This window comes from Chrysochloris asiatica, unplaced genomic scaffold, assembly GCF_000296735.1.
Source record: "Chrysochloris asiatica unplaced genomic scaffold, ChrAsi1.0 scaffold00114, whole genome shotgun sequence".
Lineage (NCBI taxonomy): Eukaryota > Metazoa > Chordata > Mammalia > Afrosoricida > Chrysochloridae > Chrysochloris > Chrysochloris asiatica.
The window spans coordinates 5,016,791-5,028,161 of NW_006408632.1; positions in this window are offsets into that span (position 1 = coordinate 5,016,791).

Consider the following 11,371-nt stretch of genomic DNA (forward strand, 5'->3'; position numbering starts at 1 on the left):
GGACAGCATTGTGAAGAATCACTTGTGCTAATGAGAAACTAGTACATAGACAAAGAGGCAGCTGTTCAAACAAAACAAGGGCACTCTGAATGGTTTAAAATTAGGAAAGGTGTGAGCCAGGGCTGTATTCTTTCACCATACTTAGTCAATCTATATGTTGAGCACATAATCGGAGAAGCTGGATTATATGGAGGAAAACGTGGCATCAAAGTTGGAGGAAGACTCATTAACAACCTGCGATATGCAGATGATACAACCTTACTTTCTGAAAATGAAGAAGGCTTAAAATATTTAATGATGAAGATCAAAGACCACAGCCTTTGGTATAAGTTGCATCTCAGTGTAAAGAAAACAAAAATCCTCACCGCTAGACCAATAAGTAATATCCTTATAAATAAAGAGAAGATTTAAGTTGTCAAAGACTTCATTTTGCTTGCATCAAACATCAACACTCATAGAAACAGCAGTCAAGAAATCAAATGTGTTGCATTATACAAATCTGCTGCACAAAACCTCTGTAAAGTGTTGAAGAGCAAAGATGTCAGGTTGAGAACTAAGGGTGCGCCTGACCCAAGCCATGATATTTTCAGTAATCTCATATGCATGTGAAAGTTGGACAGTGATTAAGGAAGACTATAGAAAAATTGATGCATTTGAGTTATGGTGTTGGAGAAGACCATTGAAAATACCATAAACTGCCAAAAGAACACAGATCTGTTTTAGAAATACAGATCTGTTTTTCAGACTGTGTGTTCCTTGGAAGCCAGGATAGTCAGATTTCATCTCTTACTTCAGACATATTATCAGGAGGGACCAGGCCCTGGAGAAGGCTATCATGTTTTGTAAAGTGGAGGATCAGGAAAAATAGGAAGACCCCCAGTGAGATGGATTGGCACAGTGGCAGCAACAATGGGCTCAGGTGTAGCAATGATTTTAAGGTTGACGTAGAACTGGGCAATGTTTCATGCTTTTGTGCATAGGTTCGCTATGAGTCAGTACTGACTCTATGGCACCTAACAACAACAATAGAATAAAAATCAACTCTACTTGTACCCTTCATCATCAACCCTTAATTACTTAGAATGAATGTCAAGGAGAAAATAAAATTGTGTAGGGACAGGAAAGAAAGAAGGAAACTATAAATCACTATCCTATTCTCAAGAGTATCTACTAAAAATTTGTTTATTTTTAAATATTTTTACCTACCATTTTAAATGAATAAATAACTTGTATATTATGAATTTGCTGAGCTCTGGTAGCATAGTAGTTACAAGTCAGGCTGCTAACTTCAAGGTCAGAAGTTTGAAACTACTAGTCATTCCATGGGAGAAAGATGAAACTTTCTGCTTCTGTAAAGATTTACAGCCTCGGAAATGCTATGCAAGGTCACTATCAATTGAAACCAACTCCACAGTACCACCACTATCATTATGAATTTGCCTAAATAATATATGGCTAATATTTCAACTAGAGTTAATCAAACAATATAAAACACCTAAATTATATAGAAATATGTTTATGAGTTGTCAACCTTTGGTAGAAGAAATAAGCAGGAAAAAGCTCTGAGTGTATGTGGCTGTGTGTGTGGTCATAAATGTGTATGTAGAAGAATTGAAAACATGTCATGAAGAAATAGTGTTGTAAAGAGGGAGATGTTTGGTCCAGGTAAACTGAAAACATCAGGCTGAGATGGTGTCTCTACAAGACTGTTGCCAGTTCTCTCATAAAGTCAGTTATGAGAGTCTCTTTGCCTTTGACTAACTGTCATGTCCAGTCCTTATGCTAGCATTCAAGTTTTGATTCTTCTCACTGTGTTTTTGTTGTTTAGTGCTGTTTTCTTAACTGTTACTGAGTTCTGAGTCATAGGGACCCTAGGCATAACAGAATGAAATGTTGCCTGGTTTGTCCTGTGTCATTCTCTTACTTGTTTGTATGTTTGAGCCTGTTTTTGCAGTTCATCTGTGTCAGTTCATCTCACTGAGGGTCTTTCTCTTTTTTGGTAACCCTCTGCTTTTTCAAGCATGGTAACCTTCTTCAGGGACTGGTCCTTTCTGATAACATGCCCAATGTATGTGAGATGAAGTTCCACCCTCCTTGCTTCTAAGGAGCATACTAGCTGTACTTCTTCCAAGATAAATTTGTATGTCATCTGGAAATTCATAGTATATTCAATATTCTTCATCCACATAATTCAAATCCATCAATTCTTTTCTAGTCTTCCTTATCATTGTCCAGTTTTCACATACATATAAAACAATTGAAAACAACATGGCTTGGGCTGGGCACAACTTAACTCAAAAAATGACATCTTTGCTATTTAACACATTTAAGAGGTATTTTACAGCCGATTTGCCCAATGAAATACATTATTTGATTTCTTGATTGCTGCTTATTTAGACAATATGCTGAGCAAATGATCTGCGAAGCTGTACTACATGAAGAAAAATACAGCATCAGCATTGGAGAAAGACTAATGATCTGTGATATACAGATGACACAACTTTGCTTACTGAAAGTGAAGAGGACTTGACGCACTAATGGATAAAGATTGAAGACTACAGTCTTCAGTATGAATTGCACCTCAAATCAAAAATCCTCATAACTAGAATTGTAAATGGATAAATATATGAAAGATCATACATAAAAAGGAAGAACTTCTAAATAGGTGAACTTTATAGAAAATTAAATAAGATTCCCACCAACTCATATATCCCAACATTCAGTGTGACCTGGAACACTACGATAAAAGTTTGAACTCTGTTCTGGAGACATAAGAGATAGTAAATGTTTTGAAGCTTTGTAGTTATGTGAGTGTAATCGTTATGGAAATAGACTGCCTTATCTTTCTCTGAGTGGCTGATGAATTTCAACTGCCAACCTTTCAGTTATCAAATGAATGCTTGCTTAACCAATGAAGAATTGATGCATCTGAATTATGATGCTGATTAAGAACACTAAATATACCATAAACTTCAGAACAAACAAATTGTCTTGAAAGAAGTCCAACTAGAATGTTCCTTAGAAGCCAAGATGGTGAGACTTCATCTCAAGTAGTTTGGACATGCTATCTATCAGGTGAGACCAGTTCCTGCAGAAGGACATCATGCCTGGTAAAGTAAAGAGTCAGCAAGAAGGAGAAAGATCCTCAGAGAGACGAATTGACACAGGACCTACAACAATGGGTTCAAACATAGCAAACATTCTGAGGATGTTGTAAAACCGGTAGCATTTCTTTTTTATGCTATGCATCAGAACTGACTGAGTGACACTTAATAACAATGACAACAGTTATATGATGGAAACTGTGCTTAAAGAATATAACCCTGGGAGTCAATAATCAGTTGCGCTTAATTCAAAGTAACAGAATGTGGACTAGACAGCATAACTGATACTTCCGGTTTGTACTTTTGAGTAGGTATTAAAGTATTTATAATTCCCTTGTCTGAAAAGATGCAATAAAAGGAACAAAAAGGCATGAAAAGCAAGAAAAAGATATCCAGACAGACATTTTGCAATGAGACTAAATGCAAAATTAGACACATGTGATCACAGGCCATGACACTCTTTGACCATAAACAAGTAACTCTCAGACTTGATACTACTAAGAACAGGTAGATCCTCTGCCATCATACTGCCTACTGTCATTTACTATATAATAATCAAGGAGGAATGGGCTTATAAGTGTCCTAAGTCTGCTGAAACAAATTCCCACATACAGGTGACTTAAAACAATTAAATTTTATTTTCTGATGGGGAGTCTAGAACTCTGAAAATAAGTTGTTGGCAGGGCCATACTCTCTCTGAAGACTGTAGGGGGGGTACTGCCATGCGTCGTTACCTTTTTGTGTTGCCAACAATGGTTGGCATTCCTTGGTTTGTAAACACATCATTCCAACCTTTGCTTCCACCATCATGTGGCATTCTGTAAGTCTGTCTCTATATCCACACATCCCTCTTTCTATAAGGAAACCAGTCATTGGATTAGGGCCCATCATAATGCAGTATAACTTCATCTGAGATTGATTACATCTGCCAAGACTCTGTTTTCAGATTGGGTCACATGAGTGTGTACTGAAAGATAGGACTTGAACGTACATGTTTGTTGATAAAATTCAAATTACAGTAATAGGATTTTCTCAAATACCAAAGGTTCTTGGGATTGATCCTCATTTGTAGACGTTCAGGAGGTCCACTTGGGACAGCTGACAGATGTCAATAGTGCTGACATCAAATTTAGTAAAAACCTTAGAAACAGGTTGCATGCTTTATAGAGGAAATATCCGAATCTTAACCATTATCTTTAAATCAGCAATTTTGATTTCTGACCAGTTAAATTTCCTTGAAGTTAGAAACCAGATTCAAACACCTAGAATTTCTTCTGAAGGGTCAAAGAGCTCCTGAACAAAAGAAAACTATCTAAGATCCCCTTGTGAGGTAGCAATTCTCTTGTTTCTGTCTCTTGGTGACTGTGCCTTCTCCTGGAGTTCTATAGCCGACCCACGTCTCATCCTATTCATGGTTGAAGTGTAAACAGGGGCTTAACCTTATCCATTATAAATTCAATTTATACTGGTATCTTAGAAACTGGAACCGTCTTTGGGAACATAAGTGGGTAGAATGCATTATATTTCACTATGTGATTTTCTCCTAAGCTTAAAAAAAAAATCCCTATTTTTTGTACTGCTTCATATTAGTCTCTCTAAGATCTCTTGAACCATTCTATTTGCCCTTTTATTAAAGCAATGAGGCATTACAAATTATCATTGTACTACTGAGTCAGGACTAGATACAGCACTTTATCAGAAATTATTGTAGGAACTAATCTGAATGCACATCAACTACTTTTCTCATTTGAATAATACAGTCTTATATTCTTTTTAACTACATTAAAAATGCCCAATTTAAATGATAGAATACAGTTCCATTTCTGAAACTTTAATGCAGGTTTTTGCAGTACAGATTTGTTTCATTTTTTTTAAAAGCTTCCAAAATAAATTACAAAAGAAAATGATTAATAAATGAAATTTGAACCAAGCTTTTAAATTCTATAATCTGATAGGGTTGTCTTAAAATATATTAGATTTAAAAGGCTATCCTAATTTTCTATGCAATTTAGCCAAAGTGGAGAGGGGAACCCAATCTCATTACTCTATTACTCCAATAATCCCACAATATAGATATTGCTGTTGTTGTTAATAGGCAATAATAATGAACATTTATTTAGCTCAATTTTTAAAAGTGGCTTTCTGACATACGCTATGAATATCTTATTTAATCTCCTAAACAACAATGAAAGAAGAATATTATTAATTTCACTTCCCTGTTTTGTATGGCACCTATCCATCACTACGGAGTATATCCAAACCAACCAGTGCAACCTTGAACACTAAGATAAAGTTTGGGTTTCATAGTTATATGATGAGAACTTTGCTTAAAGAATCTGGGGATCAATAATTGATGAATTGTAGAGGAAATAACTTGTTAAACAGAAAGCCTATTAAAACCATTAAAATTTTTAATAGTTAACAATAGCTGCCTCTGACTCATGACAACTCCATGTATGGCAAGATAGAACTGTACTCTTTATAGTTTTCAGTGACTGATTTTTCAGAAGTAGATGGCCAGGCCTATCTTCGGAGGTACCACCTTAAGTTAGCAGCCAAGTGTATTAACTAAACAGCAAAAATTCATGGATGTCCTAGTGAGGTCCATAACTCTAGAAGAGGGAAGAAAAGGAAAGAACAAATTATAGAAAATTTGAGAAGATATTAGTAACCAGACATGAGGAGTGTGAGGAAGAGAGGGGGTTAGACAAATGGGCTTTGTATTTGTAGTAAAAGGTGACAGAGTCAACAGAGTGTATAGTGTCATGTGATTAGATAGAAGCTGATGATGATATATTTTGCAGATACGTTGGTTTAAAGTTCTAGTAAAATATGCAAGTGAATATGTCAGACTTCCTTTTTTAACTAAAGGAGTGAAATGCAAGCACTTTGTGGATGATAAAGGAAGAACAGAGTGAAAAACAACTCAGAAGGGATGAAGGGCAGAGGCATAGGGGAGATAAAATATGTGTCTCTTACTTTACTGTGACACAAGGGATAATTCTCAGCTTTTCCCATATGATCATAGAATCTAATTTTCCAAAAGAAGAAAACGGCGATGTAAATTTACTACAACCGGAAAATCAACAAATCAATTAAACTAAAATATCAGAAGCTTTATTGGAGCAGAGACCACAATCCATCATTTGTATTTCAAATCGCTTCACTGAGAAAAAGAAAGAAGGAAACAAAAGGAGCAAAGAGAAGGGAACAAGTCTGTTTCTTAAAGAATAAAGATAGCAGGTTGAACACTAAGGTACAACTGACCCAAGCCATTGTATTTTCAGTAGCGTCACATGCACATGAAAGTTGGACAATAAGGAAGACCACAGAAGAATTGATGCATTTGAGTTATGGTGTTAGAGAAGAATATTAAAAGTACCATGAACTGCCAGAGGTTTGTGTTGCAATAAGGACAGCTAGACTGCTCCTTAAAAGTCATGATGGTGAGAATTTGTCTCTCTTATTTTGGATATGCTATCAAGAGGGACCAGTCCCTGGAGAAGTATGTCATGCTTGGTAAAGTGGTTGTTGTTGTTGTTGTGTGCCATCAGTTAGGTTTGGACCAATAGCAACCCTGTATCGGGTTCCCAAAGAACAGCTAGTGAGCTTGAACCACTGACCTTGCGGTTCAAGTCCACTTTTCAATCCAGCGCGTTATTCCACAGTGCCCCACCAGGACTCCTGGTGTGGTAAAGTGGAGGGTCAGCAAAAGAGGAAGACCCCAATGAGATGGACTGACACAGTAACAGACAACAAAGTTTAACCAACATTGTGAAGATGGGCAGGACCAAACAGTGCTTCCATTCTGTTGTACATAGGGTCACTATGGGTTGTAGCAGACTAAATGGCATCTAACAACTACAAAAGTAGAGATAACAGTAAGACTTATAAGAAATCACATCATTTGTTTAGTTTTTTTCTGATATGGGTAGATATTAATTTTTCAGTAGACAATTTTTTATATTGTCTAGTAATTAATATTAAATATGATTGATGGGAGTTGCTCGTGACACTATATGATAAGCATTGGATTGTAACAAAACAAGTGCTTTTAGGGTAACAGTTCAGACACACAGGTTGCTCTTTGGGAGAAAGACAAGGCTTTCTTCTCCTGTAGATTTACAGCTTCTGAAACCCTACACAGTATCACTATGAGACTGCACCTACCAAAATCAACATGATAGTAATATGATAACAATTTCTTGGTTAAATTCAAAATCTATTTTAGCACTTAAGATACCTATGTTGTTGTGATTGTTGTTGTTAGGTGCCTTCCAGTCACTACCGACTCATAAGGAACTTGTGCACAACGGAAAAAAAAAAACAAAACAGTGCCATCCTCACAATCATTGTTAAACTTGAACCCATTGGTGTTGCTACTGTGCCAATTCATCTCATTAAGGGTCTTCTTCTTTTTCATTAACCCTCCACTTTACCTAGCATGATGTCCTTCTCCAGGGACTGGTCCCTCCTGATAATATGTTCCTAGGTATGAGAGACTAAGTCTGGCCATCTAGCTTCTAAGATGCATTCTGGCTGTACTTCTCCCCACCCACATTAACCCTCCACTTTATCTAGCATGATGTCCTTCTCCAGGGACTGGTCCCTCCTGATAATATGTTCCTAGGTATGAGAGACTAAGTCTGGCCATCTAGCTTCTAAGATGTATTCTGGCTGTACTTCTCCCCACCCACATTGGTTTGTTCTTCTAGCAGTACATAGTTGTCATATGCCATGGAGTCGGTTCCAACTCACAGCGACCCTGTACAGGGTTTCCGAGGCTGTAAATCTTCACGGAAGCAGAAAGCCTCATCTTTCTCCCTGGCAACAGCTGGTAGTTTTGAAATGCTGACCTCGAGGTTCACAGCCCGATTCATAACCATTACGCTACCAGAGCTCCTTAGCATTACATAGAAGTTATCATATTTTTCTCCAACACTGTAACTCAAATGCATCAATTCTTCTATGGTTGTCTGTATTTACTGTCCAGCTTTCACATGCATATCATGCTATTGAATATATCATGGCTTGGGTCAGGCACTCCTCAGTCCTCAAACTGACATTTTTGCTCTTCAACACTGTAAAGAAGTCTTGTGCAGCAAAATATGCCTAATGCAATATGTAATTTGATTTCTTTGACTGCTGCTTTCATGAATGTTGATGGTGGATCCGAGCAAAATGAAGTCTTTGAAAACTTCATTCTTTTTTCATTTATCATGATGCTGTTTATGGATCCAGTGGTGAAAGTTTTTGTTTTCTTCACATTGATATGCAACCCATACCAAAGGCTATATAGCCTTTGACATTCCTCAGCAACTATTTAAAGTCCTCTTTGCTTTCAAGGTTGTATCATCTGCATATCATAGGTTGTTGCTGAGTCTACCTTCATTCCTAATGCCATGTTCTTCTTCATATAATCAAAATTCTTGGACTGTTTGCTCAATATTCAGATTGAATAAATTTAGTGAAAGAGTACAACCCTGGTGCACACCTTTCCTTATTTGAAACCATTCAGTGTTCCCTTGTTCTATTCCAATGACTGCCTCTTGGTCTATGTACAAGTAACTCATGAGCACCATTAAGAGTTCCGGAATTTTCTTGCTCTGCAATATGGTCCATAGATTGCCATGATCCACACACTCAAAAGCCTTTGCATAGACAATAAAATACAGGTAAACATCTTTCTGGTATTATCTGCTTTCAATTAATATCCATCTGATGTCAGCAATGGTATCCCTAGTTCCATGTCCTCATCTGAATCCAGCTTGAACCTCTGGCAGTTCCCTGTCTATGTAATGTTGCAGCCATTTTTGAATCATCTTGAGTAAAATTTTATTTGCCTATGATATCAGTGATATTGTCTGATGATTTCTGCTTTCTGTTGGGTCAGCTCTCTATGGAATGGGCACAAATATGAATCTCTTCTACTCAGTTGGCCAAGTAGCTGTTCTCCAAATTTTTTTTATCATAGTTGAGTGAGTACCTCCAGCACTACCTCAGTTTGTTGAAAGATTTGTTTGTAGTACATGAATTCCCAGAGCCTTGTTCTTTGCGAATGCCTTCAGTGCACCTTAGACTTCTTTCTTCAGTACAATTGACTCTGGATCATATGGTACATCTTGAAATGGTTGAACATTGACCTTTTTTTGTTTGTTTGTTGGTTTGTTGGTACAGTGACTGTGTATTCTTTCCATTTTCTTTTGATGCTTTCTGCATCATTCAATAGTTTATCCATAGAATCCTTCAATATTTCTAGAATCCTTCAATATTTCAAGTCAGTGCTTGAATTTTTCTTCAGTTCTTTCAGCTTGAGAAATGCTAAGCATGTTCTCACCCCTTTTGGTTTTCTAACTCCAGGTCTCTGCACATTTAACTATAATAGTTGACATTGTCTTCTTGAACTGCCCTTTGAAATTTTCTGTTCAGATCTTTATCGCCTCATTTCTTCCATTTGCCTTAGCACCTCTGTGCTGGATTGCAAGCTTTAGAGTCTCTTCTGACATCTATTTTCATCTTTTGTTTCCTGCTTTCCTTCTTAATGACCTTTTGCTTTCTTCCTGTATGATTTTTCTTCATGTTATCCCACAACTCTTCTGGTTTTCAGTCATTAGTGTCTAATGCATCAAAGCTGTTCTTTTGATATTAAGTGAATACACATTCAAATATCTCAACAAGCTTATGCAGCACTGGAGATACTCACTCGACTATGCCAAGAAATTTGGAAGACAGTTACTTGACCAAATGATTTGAAAAAGTCATATTTATTTTCATTTTAAAGAAAAGTGTCCTAACAGAAGGTGGAAACTATTAAACAATTAGTACCACATTTAAGTAAAGTTTTGTTGAAGACAATTCAAAAATTGTTGATGTAGCGCATCAACAGGGAGCGGCCAGAAATTCAAGCTGATTTCAGAAGAGGACATGGAACTTGGGATATTATTAATAATGTCAGATGGATCTTAATCAAATGCAGAGGATACCAGAAAGATGTTTACTTGTGCTTTATAAACTATTCAAATGCCTTGGACAGCCTGGATCATGAAAATGTATAGATAGCATTGCAAACAGTAGGAATTTCAGGACACTTAATTGTGCTCATGAGGAATGTAAACATAGACTAAAAGACAGTCATTTGAAAAGAAAAGAGATATTGAATGGATTAAAATCAAGAAAGGTGTATGCAAGGGTTGTATTCTTACTCCACAATTATTTAATCTTTATCCTGAGCAAATAATCCAAGAGTTGAATTAATATGAAGAAGAAGGTGGCATCAGAATTAGAGAAAGACTTATTAACAACCTACAATATACTGATGATGCAACCTTGCTTGCTGAATGCAAGGGGGACTTAAAATACTTACTGATAAATATCAAAGACCACAGCCTTCAGTATGTATTTCATTTCAGTGTCAAGAAAACTATAATCCTCACAACTGGACCAATAAATAACATCCTGATAAATAGAGAAAAGATTGACGTTTTCAAAGATTTCATTTGCTTGGATCTATAACCAACACTCATGGAAGCAACAATCAGGAAATTAAATGATGTATTGCCTTAGCAAATCTGAAGCACAGGATCTCTTTAAAGTGTTCAAGAGCAAAGATATCAGTTTGAGGATGAAAATGTTATAAGGGTTTTTTCCACGCAAAACTAAAAGGTTTGAGTTTTCTCTAAAGGTAATCACTTCTTTAAATTTAAGTCAAACCCTACCCAGAGGACTATTGCAGGAATGGAAAAAAAAAAAAAAAAAAGCCAACCATACATCTGATAAACACAGACTTGAAAGATTAATGGTACTGGCTGGACACTGCTTGGCTACTAAGATCAATAAGACCTTGAATACGCAGACAACAGAGACTTCTTGAAGTCCCTCTGGGCCCTGACATCATACCCAAAATCTCTATAAAAATGACCTTGCCATTTTCCTAGGAGAGATAGATCCGGGAGATTTTTCTACTCCCCTATTCTTCTGGTTAATGCCCTGTACTGCAAAGTCAGTTTGAAACACAAGGGTGGTGGTTCAAGCTCACCAGCGGCTCCTTGGAAACCCTCTACAGGGTCGCAATGGGTCAGAATTGACTCAGTGGCACTTACCAATAACAGTTTTCTGGTGTAGTGCCACAGGATAAGTACTCAACCTCAAAATCAGTTTGAACTGCAAGGTTGGTGGTTCAAAGTCACCAGCTGCTCCTCAAAAACCCTATACAAAGTTGCTACAGTCAGAACTGACTCGACAGCACTTAACAATGACAACATCCTTCT